Genomic DNA, 20,739 nt, shown 5'->3' on the forward strand with positions numbered 1-20,739 from the left:
GCCCAGACGTTATCCAAACCACGTGGCTGCCAGAGCTCTCTATGTTTACACACGTGACTATCTAAAACACGCCCCTTCTATTCCCCACCCAGGGGCGGTGATAGAAGCATATTTCGGTCACACCCCTTAACCTAAGAGGTCGTGGTCCGTGTAGTCTGATCCGTCACATCTGACGTTGCCCAAATTTCATAGGTCACTCGAGAAACTAAAGAACTTCCTGGGACAATCAAAGTTTGTAGGACCTGAAGTTAGAAGTCTTGTGTTGTTCGAAGCAGAGATTGAAGATGTTTCAAGATGTGTTTAAACGGAGAATTGTTTTATTGAGTTAGTCGCAAATCACCAAGATTTGGGGGTTTGCTAGTCGATTTTCTTTATAGTAGCCATATGTTATACGAGTAGCCAACGAGAGCTAACTCTATTATGTTTTCTACATAGCTGTGTATGCTAATGAAACGTTGCAAATAACGTTATTTGCGAGGTAAGGAAGGACAGACTCAAGAATAGCACTTTGAATGTTTGTTTCAAAGTCTTGTTTGCAACTAAGTACGTGAGAAATATACGACGGAGTATTAGGGTCACATGAAGTCCGAGTTTAATCGGCATGGCATTCCTCGTGTGGCCCTATGCTGCGTCGTAGAAATAACTTAGATTACCCCGCTAGAATATATATATATATATATATAATATAATATAATATAATATAAAAGACTAGTCAAAGACTAGTGTTGGAAGGTGGGCCAAAAACAACGAATTGATCTATGCCATTAAAATAAAATTAAAGTAAAAACGAACAGGCTAATGTGGTGCAGTTGTGCAGACACAAATTCTTGATCCACTTTGCTAGCGTGGAACATGAGACACAAAGGCCTCTCACCAGATGTTGTATAACGTGAAGCATACAAATAATAACGTTTATTTGTTGCTTTCAATTACATTTGCTTTCTGCAATTGTTCCATAAATCCTTTGCATTTGTATAGGTTGGGTCGTCTCATGATGTCAGCCATCCAGAGCTGCATTTCCATCTAAACATAGACAGCCATTCAGGTCAGTCTACCTAGAAATGCTCAGGCAACAACTCTCCTGTCTTCATTTGCATTGCAGAGAACACTCATCATGACATGCTGAGTGCAGTACATTTCAAGTAACGATTAGCTTTACTTACACACTTTTGATAAAGCCACACCTGGCCTGGAAAAAGTATGTTACATTCTCCTATCCTATACACATAGCAGGAAGGCTCTATTGCTCAAAATTGACTATTTCAGTCATGTTTGGCCGACATTTCTGCATTATATCAGTGAATTTATAGGCTCATGCTACAATATTTTTTTAGGCCATCAAAGGCTGTGCACAACATCCCATCTCTCAGTGTTTTATTTTATTGCCATGTGTTGGCCGTTCTGTCAGTAGTGGGCCTAGGATGAAGGTGGATTTCTCCTCAAAAAGCTGAAGCGCAGTTCCCACCATAGCTTCCTATAGCTCTCTCCTCACAGTGGGAGTCTTCTCAACACTGTGTCAACTTGTTTTTGGTTGCTAATAACCAGGGTATTCCCTTCTGGGAGACATCACCACTTGTAAACAAGTTGCTACAGTACATGTAGTAGCTTTGATGTTTTAGTTTTTCTTATTTCCTTTCAATATTTCATCAGCTGTGTTCATCATTTTTCTATATAAAGCAGACACCGGGATGGCAAATTAAATGTATTCCCTTCCCGTTACTTGACAGCTGTGCTGTTTATTTTTCTCAAGTTGCTAGGTAACAATTTTTTGATTGCTGGTAGTTTTTGCGTTTCTCCAAAGTACGTTTTTAGTTTGGTGTTGGTATTCTGTCTGTTTGGTCAGGGATTTAAATTAATTATGCTGTTTTCTGCACAGAAGAGGTTCAGTGTCAATATTCAGTTTATCACTAGCCAAATATACAGTGCATTTGGAAAGTTTTCAGACTCTTTCAAGTTTTGCTCATTTTGTTGTTCTTCAGACTTGCTTTACAATGGATTCAATTTTTTTCTCATCAATCCACAATGACAAAACTAAAAACAGTTCTTGGAGAGTTGGTTGTGTTTCAGTTCATTCAATAAAAAAGACTGACATTTCCATCTACCTATCACTTGCAATAGAGCACTGATGCACTTTTGTCTGTTCTTTTATTATGGTCCTTGAGATGCTTCTACAACTTGTGTGTGCCAATTTGAATCCATTTGACTGTCTAGGCTATACTATCTATAAGGTCTCACCCTCGTGGTTTACTGTATGTGAGAAGGATTTGTGTAGACTGATCTGGGAGGTCACATGAAAGTTTCTGCAGCATCAAAATTACAGAGAGAACAATAGCCTCAATCATTTTTATCCCAATAATGATGGTGGACTCATGGCCAAAATAGCATTTCTGAAGAAAATGTCTGTGCACCAAAGCTCCCCATCCAATCTGGTTTAGCTTGAATGATTCTGCCAAGGAGAATGGGAGAAACTTTCAAAAGAAAGGTGTGCCAAGCTGGTCATTCCCAAGAAGACTTGAGGCTGTCCACCTGCCAAAGGTGCTTTAACAAAGTACTTAGCGAGGGGTCTGAATACTTGGAAAGGATTTTTAGTGAATTAACAAAACTCTCTCCTCTCTCTCTCTCTCTCTCTCTCTCTCTCACACACACACACACACATACACACACACAAGGGGGCGGGGGGTATTACTATAAATAGAATAAATAAATAAATATAGTCTTTGCCTAGTTCTCCTAGTATTTTAATTTTAATGTGCCTGGGTAGAATTGTGAAATTTGGTACTATGTTTTCAGATTTTGGAAAATAAATTGACCGTATCTTTGTAGTTCTGACAAATCTTCCCCACGTTTGGTAGCCACGTTTGTTTGTGACAACCTTTTTCAATGGCCAGTGTGTGGTTACCTAGTGACAGTCTTTCGGATCTTGGGGCACATAAGTATTCTGCCACCTTATACTCTCTTTACAGTGTCTAATTTGTTTTGTGTATTGACAGCATTTTTCCAGTGTTGCTTTTGTTGTTTTATCATTTGTTTTGGGGTATATTTTACAAGGGCCTGTGGTAGAACTGAGGTTGAGTATGAGTTGGCTGAGGGCACTATTTTATATCTTCTGCCCTTGGCACCCCCCTTCTCTCTCTCTCTCTCTCTCTCTCTCTCTCTCTCTTTCTTTCTCTCTCTCATTATTTCTTTTTAGAGTGTTTACCAAAAGATTTTTTCACAGTTGTAGTTGTCAATCTGTCAAGCCAACCAGCTGTAAGCCTGCATAGCTGTGGAGACAGAAAGTACACTATTTCAAATAACAAGCAGATATTTGATATACATTTGGTGAACGTCTTTCAATAGCTTTTCTTTAAACAAATTCCGATTAATCATTCTGATTAATTTCCAAGCCAACTTTTTCTTGACACTTTGTCAAGTAAATGCTCTCAATTTATCTACTACCGTATTTTATGCACACCTGATATCAATTTATCCCCTGACATGCGACTGAATGTACTTCATCTCTCAGGAGACCTCTTGTCATAGCTCCCTCTTCTGTTGTAAAAGGTGATCTGCACCTGCAATTCTTTTCATGGGACATAAAGATTACGTTAGGCTACAGTTCAGATAGGGATATCACAACATCGAATTTATGAGATTATATTTTATTTTATGAATATAGATTTATTTTTATGAATTTTAGAGAAATATGGTGAAGTCTTTGTGCGGATAGAGAATATACAGGATTTGTAATTTCAGTTTAGAGAATGAGGCCGAAACTCTACCGCTTCAAAGGCTAGCGGTCACTTAGACATGTCCATTCCACTCCATTATTGACGGAATACCAGCTCACTGCTTCTTCCCTACATGTTTCTTGCATAGTTTGGAGCTGTGTTCTGGGTGACTGTCCTCTGGGTCACTGTCTCCTTTTTGGAGGAAATCAAGCAGCAGGGTGTGGCCTGGCATGGCATTGCCAACTGGAGTGATGGCCTTCTCTCTTCAAAATTACTTTTATCCTGCACACTTTTTCCACTTTACTGCCACCAAAGCACCAGGACAATCACACTCCCTCCACCATGCTAGACAGATGGAGTCAAACCCTTCTCCAGAATTTGGTCTGCTTCTCGGGAATGATGTTCTTTGTGGTCTGAATACCTTAGATTGGCTTCTCCATAACACTCTTTTCCCAGTCTTCCTCTTGTCAACCGTCTGTTATTTTGCCCATCTCAATGTTCTCTTTTTATTGAGCAGTCTGAGATTTGGCTTTTTATTTAGAACTGAAGGTCAGCATCCTGAAGTCACATCCTCTGTTGATGTTGTGTTTTGTGGGCCTTTTAGTTTAGGCCTCTGTTTTTCAAACTAGACACTCTAATGTATAAATGCAGAAATTAGAAATCTTCTGGTCAGATAAACCAGATTGCATATTTTACAGAAATCAAATCGTAAGCACATCTGAGCCAGAACCACTCTGAACACAGCTCTGCCAAGCTCTCTGACATTGACTGTTTAATATTGTCTGAAGGCTTTCAGTTTTTCAGTTTCCATTGATGTTTAAAACTCATGTAAACGGCTGTATAAATATCAACTTTCATATGATTGATTGGTTCATTAATGTGTAAATGACACATTATACATTTTTGATTTGTGAAAATACTGGTACTGTGAATGTCTGTGAATGTCATTTGCTACAATAATATTATTTTTTACTGTTTTACTATTTACGGAAAATGTATAACCCAATCACACACTCACCTCATATTTTTTTAATATGCATGTGTTAATACCTTTTTAGCCATGTTAAAGGCCTACCTTTTATCACTTTTACATTCACATTTAACTTATCAACTGATAAATGTTGACTGTTACTGTAAATGTTAATTCATGCAATTTGTGTGATTTTCTTTGAAGATTGAATACATATAAATATACTTTTTTGCATCGACAAATCGTGGTATAGTAATGTTCGTCATATGCTTTGACACCATGCAATTTGGTGTGACATTCACAATTGGGACAAAACAAAGGCTTTATTAGTGATAGATGTCAATGTCAATAGAACTCAAGGGAAATAGTGTTAGCAAGAGTCTCGAGTTATTACCAGGTTTATCACAATTAAATTAAATTAAATTAAATTATCTTGATAGACTAAGGCGTTTTCTATGTTTCTTATGGTGAAGTGAGTTAAATAAGAAAGAAATACCCCATTTTCATTTCATTTCATGTCACACCACAGACAGTGAATTGGTGAATAAATACAGATTTCAATATAAAATCTAAAATACCACATATACTTGGAAGTTCAAAAATCACAACAACACAAATAAAGAATGTTCAGTTATAATATTTGATTTGTCCTCTTGCCCACTTCTTTGATTCGGATTAAAGCCAGTTAACACTCTACTGTAAAAAGAAGTTCAGTTTCTTGGCCATTTTTCATATAGAATACCCTTTATTTCTTCGAACAAAAATTGATTGATGTGTTTCAGAAGAAAGTTCTGTTTCTAGCCATGCCTTTTGAACCCACAATAGCTGATGCATACTCAACTCAACTCAGCTCACTTGCTCACTCAGCTCAACAGATGCTAACATAATTGCAAAAGGTTTTTCTAATGATCAGTTAGCCTTTTACAATGTTAAACTCGAATTAGCAAACATGACCTCAAACGTTTAGTATAGTGTATATCTTTCTTATACAAAACTTGTGTAATATTCTTACCCTTTCAGCCCTGTATGCAGATTAGTCAAAGCGTATGATTTGAGGGTTTGATACTTTTTTGAAGAGGCTTTGTTGAGCAGAAATACCTGGCTTGGGACCAAGTGAGTTGCTCTTCAGATGGCCTTAATGTGGCTGTAATTTGTGAAATGCAATAGCCTATTACTGCTGTAGTTCATGGCGGTACGGTCACCGGTGCACTTCTCTTTTATGTAAGCAGTTTTTTAAAAACTTTTTTTAATTTTTTTTATCAAGTGCCCTTATTAATATGTGCTCTATCTAAGACATCTCAGGCTTTTGTGTTAATATAACAGCAATAATCTACAAAATACAATTAACACAATCATAGTTTTTATCTTTATGACCAAGCTCTATTAATAGTTTAGTAAGCAGCTTAAGCATAAGCAAATTGTTCTCAAATGGCAAATGTCCATTCTAGTGCATCACCTGCATATTGAGTATTCTAAAGCAACAGGGGTTCATTAATGATAACTATGGCTTGGAAGTAGAGAGGAGAAAACTCTAGGGTGATGTAAGTGTGTGAGTGCTACCTTGTGGCTATTTGGAGTCACTACAATTGTGGCAGAGGTCTTTTTTTCTCCACCCTCTCTCTTTCTCAGCTGTCTCTGGGCCCGGTTCCCAGTCTTTTAAAGGGGGGTATTGGGGAAGGGGGGGTTGATTTCATGGCATATGATTGTTTAGTCTCAGCTCCTAAGGGGCTCTACCCTCTCTTTCAAGTCTTTCTCATGTGCCGATTCAGTGTGAAGCAAAGCAGTTGTGAAAAGATTATACATGTAAAAGCATGAGGCCACAACATCAAATGTCCTGAAAATTACACATAAATTCACCTTTGATTAGTGATCTGCAACAACAGAATCTGTCCAGATACGGCAGGATTAGATTTAAATGATAATTAGTATTTGTGAATATTTTATACAGATTGCAGTTGCAAACAGGGGGAACTTGAAATATGAGCTCGACATTGGAACAGTTAACATCTGTTCAAGGCATCTTGGAACAGTGTTCATCTCTCTCTCTTTTTCTCTCTCTCTTTCTCTCTCTCTCTCTCTCCCTCTCTCTCTCTCTCTCTCATACACACACACACACACATGCATACACTAATATATATTATGTTGTGTGTTCATGTGTGTGTGTGCCAAAAAGAAGGCTGTTTCCTGCCGATTCCACTCCACATATCCTGGGTTCCCTTCCCATTGTGATGCCTTTAATTAAAGTGATTTTATTCACAGGCACACAGCTGGCATCGGCTACTTTCCATTAGGCATCTGAGTGGCCGCCTCACTGGTGGGAGGACCCGCACTGGGGCTGCTTCCTGGGGAGCACAATGGTAGTTTCATCTCCCCTCTGAGTTTGTTGTGTGTTTTGAATTTATTAATCATTGATTTTAATGTGCGCCTCTTGACGGTGGCAGCTACCCGTGCATTAATTAATTCCTGCCTCCCTATTTTACAAAATGGCATTTAGAAACAATGTGAGGTCGGCCAGGGTTTCCTCTGACCTATAAAAAGAAGGCACTCAATGCAAAATGTCAAAATTTGCTTTTATTTGTTCTTCATAGGCTCCTTTCACACATATCCATTGGCTCTATGTCTATAATTGATGGAGCTGTTAGAAAAAAGACACTTTCTGTGGCTTTAAAATACCAGTAAATACAGTTCATTTTTGCAATCCAACTGTGAATATTCTGGGTCACGAGAAGCAGTAATATGCACTCCTCACAAAATGTTTCCTCAATGCACCTGCTTTGCATTTGGCTTCGAAAGCAGTCGATCCTCAAACAAAATTGTCAGTCTTAAGGTGAGAATAAAGGTGCTTTGCCATCAACAATAGGTAGACTATGTTTATCCTTTCCAGGTCTTAAAGAAGTGTGTTAAAAATTGCCTTCAGTGAATCGCATGGATTAAAAAGACAGATTGGATCTTGTATGAGGCATATGGCTGTGGAATTTGAATTGGGCTGAGGATTTGAATGCATTCATAGGAGTATCTGTTTTATTTATTGGAAAAAGGCAAAAAACTATTCATCCATTTAAATGAGTGACTGGTCTGCTTGGTAGAAAAGATAAAAGCTGGCACATAATCCTTATTGACACAGGGGATGCGCAAAGACTGCTATTTCTAAGTCCCAGCCGCACCCTACCTAGTGAATGGGCCTTATCCGTGTTCAAGGAGGGTGTGTTAATGCTAAAGATTTCCTGACAGATTGCTCTCACTGGATTGATTAGCACATGTTTTTAGCAAGTGAACTTTCCTGTGTGAGTGTGTGTGCGTGTGGGAGAGAGAGATTGAGATGAGGCCATGGTTTGGGATGTGAGGTTGTTAGTAAGAGCTTTATCGCTTACCTTGAGAAGCATATCCAAAGTTGAAAGGCGAGAGACAAAGCGGGGGTAAAAAAAGAAACAATTGTGTTCCAGTTACAGCTGTAACCTAGGTGCCATATCCCTGGCACCCTGCCTGGATTGGGCTCTATATCCTTACTGTGCTGACAACAGCAAAGCATAATGTTGGGACTCACTTACCGCCACTGTCAGCCTCATAACAGCTTTTCATTTCAAGCCCATTTCTGAACTCTGATTTCAAAAAGGGCCCTTACGGAACAATACCAAGCAAGAAACTGTGCATGCAGGGTATTCAGCATCCTGTTATTAAAAGCTACTCCGTGGAATTGATGTTCTGTTCTTTTGACACACGAGAAAACGGCAGCATTCTTTGGCTTTTTTTTTTGGGTCGTTTGGTAAATGTTTGAAGAAGATCCCCACTGTTCTGAAGGCCAGAGAGACTGATCGGGGATTGCCTTAGCCCCCTCCTGTCAGGGAGAGAGAGAGAAAGAGAGGATCCATCGATCAGCCTGGATCGTTCAGCAGGCCCTGCACCCTGCCTCTCATTGTTTTTTATCTTGTCTCTCAAGCTGGGGCGAACCCTTGTTGCCATGGCATCCCCCACACACTGGTGATGGCACTTCAACCCTTTTGCTTAATGATCTCTTGGCTGATAGCCTACTTGTCAGGCTCGCTCGTTCTGTCGAGATGCAAGGATATTTGAATCCTGTAATGTATCCCGGGCTTCTTCTTTTTTTTTTTTTCCACGCGGGGCTGTCCGCCCTCTACTTTTCCTCCAAAATGAGAGCAAGTTTCTCCCTTAATTATTTATTTTTTTCCCCGAGCGCTAGGCTATGTATTTTTCCCCTTGTTGGACAAGTTTCCTGAGATTGAGGAAATCTCATTTTAAATGGAGAGAAACCAATTTGCATTCATTTAGTGCCTTTTTTGTTTTTTAGTCATTACTTTAAACCATCACTTTGCTGGCAGTTCAGTGCTGGGTGAAGGATTACTGCTCGTATAAATAGCTGCCATTGATTTGGCAAAAGAGACTTCTCTATGTCATTATGGAGACAGAAAATCCTAATTTAGAAATTTGAACAAAAAACGCAGAGCGTTCAATTCAATTCCATAATCCTCCATATTGCATGAAATCAGGGGTGTCGCGTTACAATGCACCGTTTAAGTCAGTGCTGTGGTGGAGACAAAGGTGTCGCCTGCAGCCATCGTAATGTACTGAGCCACGGAACACGTTCACACTCAGTGTTTTCATTTCATCTCGCTGCCATTTATTCATGTTTGGAAAACCCCCTCTTTTGCACCTTTTAATTGCTCTGTACTGTATGTTCCTATCTAAGCGCAGAACCACGTATTTCCCTGGCATTTAATGTTATATAAGATGGAGAGAAGCATAGCAAGGGCCCTGCTAATTAGTATAATGTATTTCCTGTGCTCTCCTTCCACGGCTGTGGTGTGGCTCAAGCGGGCGTGCCTAATCACACATGACTTTGAGGAGATGATGCGTGCCACAATGGTGTCACATTTTTTATGGTATTTGAATATGGACTGAGGCAGCTCAGACATTAGCAACTGCTATTGATCTGGAATCGGAGCAACCATCTGTTTTGAACGCCGGTCCTGGTCGATCAGACCTGACCTATTGTTCACAAGGTAAAGAAAAAACGACAGAAAATAGAAGGCAAGACTTTAGTACATAATTGGGCTTCAGCAATGGTGTACTATAATACTGGTGGCATTCTTCACTGTGTTAAGAGGCATATCATGTCCAGAGGCTTACCATTTGACAGAAACTTAAGGTTTTAAACTGAAACATTAATAATAGTATTTTATTTGCAACACCACTCCATTTTACTATAGCCTGCATATTTATGAACTGTCCTTATTCTCATCCTTAAACTGCTGCTTGCTGAAGTCTTTTACTAAACATGCCTGGCTGTTGTGTGTGTGTGTGTGTGTGTGTGTGTGTGTGTTTGCCTGTGATGTGTCTGAGTGTGCTTGGAGTGTTCTCTTCATGTTGCGTGGTGCTCTGCCTGTCTGCAGAGTGAAGCACCTGATTTCACCACGCCGCTGTCATTATTTATGTATGCATTTTAAATGTATCCAAGCATGCATCTTCAAATTGTATTCCTTCAACTCTGCCATGATGCGCTGTAAATATTAATGCTGTGAAATATGCCTGCCAACTGCATAGGTAAGTATAATTTAAAGTTTGTCTGAAATCTGCATTTAAATGCTGCATCTCTCTCTTTCTCTTTCTCTCTCTCTCTCTCTCTCTCTCTCTCTCTGAGGCAATATAATTTCCCCATAGCAGATAGTAGACTATGGCTAAAATATAAGGGGTTTCAGTGTAAGGAGATAAAGAACTGGTGTTTCTGGGTGGTGCTACAGTAGACAGGCCTGATTCATGGCTTCTTCCATACATGATGTAGCCCTCTGCAGCACCTCACCTCTTTGCTTTATTACTTCATGCCCCATGGACAAACGTATTTCCGACCTTGTCCATCTAAATCTAATCTTCATCTCATTTTTAATTTAACCTTTGCTATCAAAGTGACCATTATATTTCCTGCATGCAAATCCATTCCATATATTTAGCTTGGCATGAGAGTTATTTGGACGTAACCCAGAGTTGCTTTCGTTTACTTCTGGGTCACATGCTAATTGTAAACTCTGAATATTCCCTAAAATAATTTCCAACTTGTCTATCAGGGAGGAGAAAGCGGTGGTAGAGTCTCCCCAGTGAAGTTCCGATAGCGTGTATTTTAAAATGTCTCCGGGCTGTTGAGAAGCTCTTTAAATCCACCCCCTCCCCTTCAGCACCGCTGGGAAATAAGACAAAAACAAGACTCACTTTTTCCCTCCGCTTTTACCCCTCTACTTCAGCCTTAAAACAACAGTTATAGTGTTTTATCTGTCTGTAATGTAATGTAGGGAGCCAACCACTTCCTGCATATTGTAAGGTATTGAAAGGTGAAATTGAATTAAACTAAAGAGCTTTGAGGAATGGAGAGCACTTCCATTCTCTCGTTTTTGCTGTAAATTGACACTGAAATGGCCCGTCTCGCGCCCTCTCAAACGGATAACTTGCATATTAACTGGCTCACGGCAAATTGTGTCGAAATGGGACAGAATGCAGTAAATTAGATATCTATCGTCCCGGATCACATTTCCTCTCATCAGTGGCCGGCTTTCTTGCCTCCCTCCTGCTGATGGGCTTTATGACGTCGGCTAATGACCTGACCTTGACTTCCCATGCTCTCAGCAAACGTTACTTAGTTCTACTTGACCAAAGCCAATTGTTAGCAGCCGCTAAATGAAGCTTGTAATTTGTAATGCAAAAACATCCTCAACACTGACACCTATAAAGTGGTTTGTTTGGGGCAAGCTGAGATGTCTGATCCATATTTGGCATGTTGATGGCGCAGCGTTGGTTAGGCTATTTGTTTAGAGGCCGCCTCTTCCTCCCCAGACTGGGGACACTTGGGGAATATGTATTTTTTGCTTCTGAGAAAGAAAACACTTTGAATATACACATGATTAATAATTTATTCCATACTTTATTCCCCTTTGAAAGTTATTATGCAGAATTAATATTTCATTTGGCTACAAGCCTTACATGACAACCATGCTAAGACAAAGGATAGTGTGGCAGGGAGTTTGACAAGTGTATGTGCAACTGGCATCTGTGAGTTAGAGGGCCATAACATTACTGCATAGGTTGCCTTGTAAAAATTGTCTCTACTATGCTGTATTGTGTCTTTGTGTGTATTATTCTGTTTTCTGAGAGCTATGAGTGGTGTGGTCATTAAGCCTGACACGGTCATTGCCACGTGCTACTCTGCAATGTATATGTTTCCCATCTGGCAGCATGGATAGTGTAGCTGTGCTGTAGGTGTGGTGTCCATCAGCGTCTGTGGAAGTGCACCGCTGATGACCGCCGAGGTTGTTCTGCACCTCACTGCCCCCTCCCTCCACCCCACGCCGCTCTAATGTGTCTACAGTCTTGCAGTCAGGGAGTAACAGGTATCCCACAGCACTTTTATTGCTGAGTTTCACTCCCTGCCTGTTGATGCTCTTTCCTTCTCTCCCCCTCTCCTCCTCTGTGGTGCCTCTTTTCTCTCTCTCTCTCTCTCTCCTTTTCTCTCCCCCCCCCCCTCTCTCTCTATCTCTTTCTGGGTTCCTGATGTGCCGCAGAGAGACACAATTATCCACTTCATTTGAGTTGCCGTGGTAATGGTTGGCCCACCCCTCTTGGGGAAATAGGTAGCAGTAATTGTGAATGGTGTAATGAGTGTGGAATCGTGAGCGCGCCAGGCGACGCCATTAGAACCGACCTGCTTCTGACCTCCACCTCGACAACAAGTGAAAACCCCCAGCGCCTGACGCACGGCGACCGCACAGGAAATGTTGTGGCTCACGGGCAATTAATCCCCAACCCCCTTTGCTCCTACCTCTCCAGTTTCTCCACTTTTGCACGCTGTCTCCATTCCACCTTTCTTTCTCTTTTTCCCCTGTGGTGTATATTCTCACACTCTCGGGTGCTGACATGCCTCAGGGCTCATCAGGGCCAATGAGGACTGGTTGTGAGTGGCACACACGTCTCCCATCTCACCTAGTGGAGGGCCTTTTGGAGGGTGTCTGTGTATGTGTGTGTGTGTGTGTGTGTGTGGGTGTCTATGTGAGTGTGTGCTTGTGTGCATGTGTGTGGGTGTCTATGTGTGTGTGTGCTTGTGTGTGGGTGTCTGTGTGTGTGTGCATGTGTGGGTGTGCATGTGTGTGGGTGTCTGTGTGTGTGTGTGTCTATGTGTGTGTTTGCATGTGTGTGTGTGTGTGTGGGTCTCTATGTGTGTGTGTGCATGTGTGTGTGTGTGTGGGTGTCTATGTGTGTGTGTGCTTGTGTGCGTGTGTCAGTGCAGCAGGGGGTCACACTGGATCTCTCGTGCCTGAGGCGGTGACAACTCTGCACCTGTGCGCAGACAGGTGAACGAGGCGCTGCCACGCGCCCAATTATCAGGAGTGCCACGGCGGTGCTGGTGCCTGATGTGGCTTTAAGATGGTGCACTGGGGTGTAGATTACAGTACAGATGAGTAGTGTAGAGCAGTGTAGAGTAGAGTAGAGTAGAGTAGCGTAGCGTAGCGTAGAGTAGAGTAGAGTAGAGTAGAATGTGGGCGATCAGCGGGGGCCTGGAGAACCTGAGGCAGCATTAATCTGAGCGCCGAGCAGCTGAGCAGCCCCTTCTCCTTGTGTGTTTGATGAGCCGCTTATCACGGGCACCCGCTGACTCCGAGTGGGGAAGTGTTGGGCTGCCTTTAAAATGCTTTGTATTAATTAACCCCCTACCCTGGGCCCTTCTATTGTGCACCGCAGCGCCATCCTTTCTCTTTCTCCTCTCTGTCTTTCTTTCCCACTCGTTTTTTTTTTTTTTCTGTGTTTAAGGGGGAATCCATTTGTCTCTCCCCTTCCTCTGCAACGTGGCAACGCAGTTTATTCTTCACAAAGTGAGACAAACTTTCCTTGCTATGTGAGTAGGATAGAACATGGGCTTGGGCATAGGCCTTGATGTCGTTAGCTTCCAGATGGGTTTATGCTAGATCTGCTAATCCAACACTTTTTGTCCACGGTCCCTCCTTCTACATGTGGCTCCTCATTGGTGCACTTGACTACTGTGTTCCATCTGATCTAGTGTAGCCCTCACGTCCATCTGGAAACACCTGATGCACTCCTCTCAGTAAACGTTGCCATCTGATTCTCTAAGTCACCTTAGCCATTAAGCTTTCTAGCTTTACTCAAATACTGTCCCGCTGTCTCATTCCTACCATTTCTAGAGCCCTCATCCCAAATCATGGCTCCAGGTTTCATTATACTTCACTTGTTGATGTTCACAGTAGGCTGGATGGGCATCCAAACATCATTTGACCCGTCAGCTCCCTCTCTTAACTCTGAGCTTAATGCAAGTTATTACTCCACATCACAAGCTCTCAGTGCGCTCATCTCTAGACTTCTTCACTTGTTAGTGTTCTGTGCCGGTGTGCTGCTATTTTGAGTTTAGACAAGAACACTTGTTTCAAGCCCTGCTGCTTGTTGTGGCCTCATTTCCACAGCTTTTATTAAGAGCTGTACACCTAGATTGTTGATTGCATCAGGGAATTGACTCCCAATTTTCCCAAACAACTACATAACAGAATTGATAAATACAGAAAAGATTTGCTATAAAAGGCTAATGTTAATTCATAGTTTTTCCCTGTCGACAATAGACAAAGACTACAGCTACAGCCATGCTCCGGTGAAACACTTTGAGGGAATAGCAGATTCATTCATGACCTTCAAATGGTAACTTTTAATTTGCACTGTTTGAGGGAAAGCTTAAGTGTGATTAGAGCTGGCCTTCAAAATATAAGAGAAATGATCATAATGAAAAAAAAAACACATGTGCTGGCAGTGTGCTAATGAAACAGCAGCAGTCAGCAGCCTGCTTTTGCACTTAAATTATGTTTAAAGTGGGATGGACTGGGGACAGTGCAGGGCTGCAGGTACGGTCACTGAACACTGAGGGGGGGGGGGGCATAATCAAACACAAGACAGATGCTGACCTGGAGAGGGAGACACAGTTACATGGAGAGGTGGAGAGAGAGAGACGTAGAGGAAAAGTGGAGAGGAAGACTTTGAGGGAGACATCTGCTGACCAGCTGAGCCTCTCCCCATTAAGCCACCCCGGCACACAGCACACATCCCCTCATTGTCACATGCTCCCAGGAGACGCCACTGCCCCGGGCTGGGGGACGGAGGGAGGGAGGGAGGGAGACGAGTCCGAGAGTGTGTGTCACACACAGGGACATGCTGAGGACAAGCTGAGACATTCAGAGAAAGGGAGAGGGAGAGAGAGGTGAGAGATGCGTCCTCCTTAATTTGCCATCCTTCGCCAGCAGGTGGTGCTGTTGGCACTGCTTTTTGGGTCACCTGAGGAAAGGAGAGCGAAAATGCTAGTGCTGTCTGCACAGAGAGGAAAGGATTACCTAAAAACAGCACACACAGACACACACGCAATCACACGCACATGCACACACAAAAGCACAGACATTTGCTATTAGCCGAGTAAAGAGAGCTTATTGTTCGCTCACAGTTTACAAGTCAAGGTCATTACTGATCAGAGTGCTTGAATTTCATGTTGATGCCATCTCCAAGTCAAAGCTGTTTTTACCCCAATTCCCCAACCATATGTGTGTGTGTGATTGGGGGAGCATGGCATCATCTAAATAGATCATGGTAAATCATTCTATTCTCAACAGGCTGTCACTCCTCTCCTGCAGTTCTTTGCCATTCTCTCCTCTCCCAGAGTGCTTGTGTGGTTTAGCGATGTGCACCCTCAGCCTTTGAAAATTACACAGATTTGTTCGACAATAAAAACACACCCATTGATCATGAGTTAAAAATATGCTCTCTGAAAAAAAAAAACATTAAAAGAAAAAAAAAATGCAGTGTTTCCGTGGATTTAAACGCGGTCAGGCACATTATCAGGCTGTGCTCAGTCAAGCAAAAACATTCCATAACCTCAACCTTCTCTGTGACCCCTCCCTGCTTTTAACAACTGCCGACATAGTTTTGTGCTGTTATGTGATCATGCTTGGATGAAATCTGTCAAACAGCTCCCTGAGTTATTAGGCTGTCTGCGTCTGACCTTTCCGCAATCAAAGATATATGACTTAAGGGCTCAGATTTGCCATGGCAACGGGTCCAATTTGCCGCCGTGAGAAAAGGTCTAATTGTTGCAGAAATTTAATGATCTAGCGCGACATCAGGGGCTGTGAGATTTTATGAACTGTTTACGCTATAATTTTCTTTTGTTAATGCATTCCCGGCTTAACCCCTTCACTGCCAGATGCCTCAAGCAAGGGGAGAGAGGTCTGTGAAGCTGCAATTTGTATGTGTGTGTGAGTGTGTGTTTGTGTTTGCGTGTGTGGGCTTTTTTTGAAGGACGTGTTTGTGGCATTGTGTGCGTTTTGTGTGGCTAGTGTTGTGTGTTTGTGTGTTGTTGAATTGCCTTCAACCTGTTTGCACTCAGCTCATCTTTGCAGGGGGGGGAAAAGGGCAGTTCTGTCTTTAAGAAAAGCTGCCGCATTATCGCCTGGGCGATGTAGACATCAGTAATATATTCTACAAGGTCAAAGACAACTGAGATTAAAATGTCTAATCAGTTAATTTGTTTTATTGAGAAGGACTGCTGTGTGATTGGACACAGAAAGAAAGGGGGGGGGTGAAGGAGAGATATAACTGGGGAAGGAGGAGTAGAGAGGATGAGAGATGAGAGCTGTTTTGTGTGTGTGTGTGTGTGTGTGTGTGTGTGTGTGTGTGTGTGTACGTGTGTGTATTATGTATAGTGTGTTTGTGTTTGTGAGATGCTTAGATTTGCACGTTGGTATTTTGACTGTTCAAGATTCTGGGAAATACGGCCGTGGCATTCAGTCATAGAATGCTGATGAACCGTCGACACCCAGTTTTGTATTTATCCTCTCTTCATTCAACCCCGCCCCCCCCACACACATATTTGAGATGTTCATACATATTCAGTTTCAGTAACAAGGATCAGAATATTTTGATTGAGCCTGTACGGTGGAGATATTTTGAATTTTCTTTTTTGTGTGTGTGTGCAGATAATTCCATTCAGGGGAATGAGTTGAATCACAATTGATCTCTTTGTTTTCCCTTCTTCGCTCACCATTATATATGAAAGAGCACACTTTTTTGGACAGCTTATGCATGCGGCGTGTCAGTTTTGTATCTTTACTCCGCTTCATACAGTAATGAAATGTAATATTTTATTTGCTCTCCGCAATATGTACATTTTCTAATGCATTGAACTTTTGTTGAACAATTGTTCCTAAGAATTTACTCTACTGTGCACACTTTATATGTTTCCAATGAGCTTCATAGATCAATCTAAAATGTTGTACCTTCCTAAACAGTAACACACTATTAGATATTCATTAGTGCGGAAACGTAATACCTTCTCACATGTGACAATTTAACGGAGAGAAAAGAGGTTTGTTCTTAGTGGGACTGTGTGTGTGGCTCTGTATGTCTGGATGTCTTGCATCTATATGCAAGTCTGATTGAGTGTGTCTTTGTCTCTGTGTATTTTTGTGTGTATAAGAATATATGCATTGAGCAAGGGTGTGTTAGTATAGTCAGTGTGTATGTGTGAAGTGTGTGTGTGTGTCTTAGGGGGAGAGAGAGAGGGAGCTAAATGAGTCTTTCTGAATGTGACCCCCATTAGGTCCAGTAGAGAAGGGCTGTGCAGTGCTGTTTGTTTTCCTTTAAGTCGCAGGAGCGCTGGCTGGCCCGTGATTTATTAGCGCTCGGTGCCAAATGACCATGATGAAGTGCATTTCCATTTTAAAAGACTTTAGCGCTCAATCTGGAAAAGTTAAGAGAGGAAAACAACATGGCCTGCCCAGGAGTGAGGGACAGGAAGAGGGCCAGGAGAGCTGGAACGAGTGATGAACGGAGAGAAAAAGTGAGAGAGACAGTGTATATTTATAGAGATTAAGAGAAAAGTGACTGGAATTGTTTGTGTGAGCAAAGGCAGTGATAGATATACCATGAATGTGTATCTGTGTGTTTTAGTAGGGAAATATGTGTGTTTGTAGTCATAATGTTCAATATTTAATCCTGAGTGCATTTATTGTCAGGATGTGATGTGTAAATCCTGAGACTTTAGGGCAAAAAGCATCTTAAGTTCACTCCAGCCAAACTTTTGCATCATGCAAGGATTTAATGATGATAAAAAAATGTTTTCCTGTTTGACATGGCAGCCACTATCTCTCATGGACATGGCAATATTGCAGTGTTTATGCTCTTAGGCAAAGCCATGGCGCTCTCGCTCACATGTGTTCTTTTTCATTTTGGACATGAATAATATTGCCACTGCGTTTAGTATATCTTCAGAATGTAGGCAGTGCTATATGAACGCTAATGTAGACAGTGCTATATTAACGCTAATATATGAACGGTAATGTAGACAGTGCTATATGAACGCTAATTTTGACAGTGCTATATGTACGCTATTATATGAACGCTAATGTAGACAGTGCTATATGAACGCTAATGTAGACAGTGCTATATGAACGCTAATGTTAGCACTCTCCTTTGGACTCCTCTGTACATTTGGTAAGCTAAAGCTTTTGGAGGATGCGTTATTTATTTAAGATCAGTAAACTAGTTGTTTACACAAGGTGTGGCGCCCAAGTTTCCTAGCAGACTCAGAGATGAACAACAGAGCAGAGACCTACAGCACCCTTGAGCGTGAAATTCAGCTCCGTTTTTTCCCTCCCAACCCTCCTCATAACCCTCCTCCAACCAGCTTTAGTGTGTTTTTGTGCCAGGCTCCGATGGTAAATTACGCACTGAGGATGACCGTGAGGGTGGATTATTATAAATAGGAACAGAGGCTGATTCTGTGAGGGGTTAAGGTGGAAGCAACTTTGCTTGGTCTCTCTCTCTCTCTCTCTCTCACTCTCACTCACTCTCTGTCTCTCTCTCTAAGGTTGTCCTACCTGCATGAGCAACGGAGACTTCTAACAACATGCTCATGTTGATAGATAGGCTCCGAGCTTATAAAGACATACAAGTGTCATTGTGCAACTCACAAGGTGATGGTGTGTGTGTGTGTGTGTGTGTGTGTGTGTGTGTGTGTGTGTCTGTTTGTCTGTGTGTGTCCAGAGGGATGATGAAGTGATTCTTAAATGAAACTACACCTGTCTTTAGGACAAATACGTGCCACTAATTACTTGTCTAACCTAAATCTCCTGCAGCCAGATGTTGCTAAAATACGGCAAGACAGAGACAAATGGAGCACTACTCTTTTAGCCAGCACAAATATAGACGTTTAAATCATCTTTTCCTTGACCCTGTTCGAGAGGAGCCGCTCAATGTGAATATGGGCTGCAGCATAGGTATCAGCGTAATCTCTCCCTCGCCAGAATGTCGCTACTATAAGGAGGATTACTTCCTGATCTTCCCGCTTCTAATTCAGATGTTCTATTTTGGTGAGTTGCTCGTCACCCTCAGGACTCCAAGATGCTCTTATCTCGCTTCTTGGTTCTTAGGTCGTAGGAAATGGCCAAACTCGCTCAAAGCCCTGCATCAAGGCCGGCCATCAGGTGTGGGTTGCGTTAACTTGATAAGGGCCTTCTCGTGAAAGTGCTGGCCAACTCTCAGCTCTCCTGCGCTCATATATGCTCAAGCGAGCTGATAGAGCAATCAAGCCAGTCATTCACCAGCGCCGCCACCACCACCCTCCTTTTCCCCTTTTTTCTCATTCTCTCATTCCCTCTCTCCGTGTCTCTCCTCATTTCCTTGACTGTCCATATTTGAATTATATGGGAGATGGAAATTATGCGCGGGCACCACAAACATCTCGCCTCTCTGCCTTTCTTTAAAGGACAGGATAATGAGACGGAATATCTATTTGCACAGCGTAATGTGTGTGTTCGCCTGCCGTTAAAAGACTCACGGCGTGGCCGCACTCGCCCACACGGCTGGATAGAACTTTTGAATGGGAGAGAGCCTTCTGTAGAGAGGAGATGGCAGAGTTGCTGTGGAGGAAACAGGAGCACATTTGTCTCTCTCTGCCTCTGCCGCCTGCACGGATGTAAGCCAGGGGCAAATGCCCAGTCCAATAAAGCATGAAACCAACCACCCAGGCTCCAGACCCGTCACAACCAAGACGGAACCGATCTGCTGGCCGATCTCTCCAGCCACATGTAGCTTAGACCGAGGCCATGCTCTCTCCCTCTCTCCCTCGCTGTATCTCTCTGGGAGGAGGGGAGTGTATGATCTCAGATGCACCGATGGCGTGTCGTTGGTGCCGCTCCACCGCAGGAGGAGCTCATTGGCATGTGCGGCACGGCCCCCCGTGTGATATCAGTCATGAGCATTCATTCTAATTATTTGTGCAAATGTACTAATTAGTTATCAGGTGCCCCCCTCCATCGTGCTCCCAAGCATCCTTTGTATTCAAAATAGGCTTCCCGGCATGGGAATTTTTTTTTTCTGGCCATCAGCAAATATTTACCAGTTCCATCTCATTACGTTTGGAGTGGCCGTATCTGCTAAAAAGCTGACCGTGAATATCTTAACGCCCGGGAACATGTGCTCTAAACTTTGCCTTGACCTTTGCTGCTGGCTGGCCAAGTCAGAGCAATGGCCGGGGCTTCTCCCTAGACACTATGAGGGCTAGCTCCACAACCCATTCGCACAACCACACTCTCACCCCCCCCCCCCCACCCCACCAATGTCTCCGTCTCACTTTGATTCTCTCGTCACAGACAACAGATATATTTCAGCTTTACTGTGGCCTTGGGAAAATGCTGACTGTTTTTATTCCTTAGGTTTAGTGATTAGCAAGTTGTGAGTTGTCAATACAATAGTAATGAATGATTCGGACAAACACGAATTGGGGCTATAATCATTTTTTCACACATTGCTTTGATATTGCTGGTCTGCATTTTTGCTTAAAAAGAAAGTGATTAATCAATAATTAATTTGAGACCGCCGCGTTGACGGGAAGTGAAACGATGAAAATATTTCCCATAAATCCGCACTTTATTACCGTTGCGATTGAACGACGCGCAGCGGAGCCTCGTCTGTCATGTTAAGTATGTTGTGTGCATTGCAGACGTTTGGGGTTGGGGG

The 20,739-nt window shown here is 42.4% G+C and overlaps 1 long non-coding RNA gene across 1 annotated transcript in view; it reads left to right on the top strand.

Moving 5' to 3' along the window:
* The first annotated feature begins 248 nt into the window (after nt 1-248).
* Nucleotides 249-20,739, top strand: part of LOC143126328 (uncharacterized) — a 55,104-nt gene continuing 34,613 nt past the window's right edge. Inside the window, exons 1-2 of the long non-coding RNA XR_012987461.1 lie at nt 249-478; nt 979-1,045. This is a non-coding gene — a long non-coding RNA (uncharacterized LOC143126328). The remainder of the gene's footprint in view (nt 479-978; nt 1,046-20,739) is intronic.

Source organism: Alosa pseudoharengus, unplaced genomic scaffold (genome assembly GCF_046254945.1).
Source record: "Alosa pseudoharengus isolate Yale_2024_CS ecotype anadromous, Long Island Sound unplaced genomic scaffold, YU_APseudo_1.1 YU_APseudo_1.1_scf_16, whole genome shotgun sequence".
In the NCBI taxonomy this organism is placed as follows: domain Eukaryota; kingdom Metazoa; phylum Chordata; class Actinopteri; order Clupeiformes; family Clupeidae; genus Alosa; species Alosa pseudoharengus.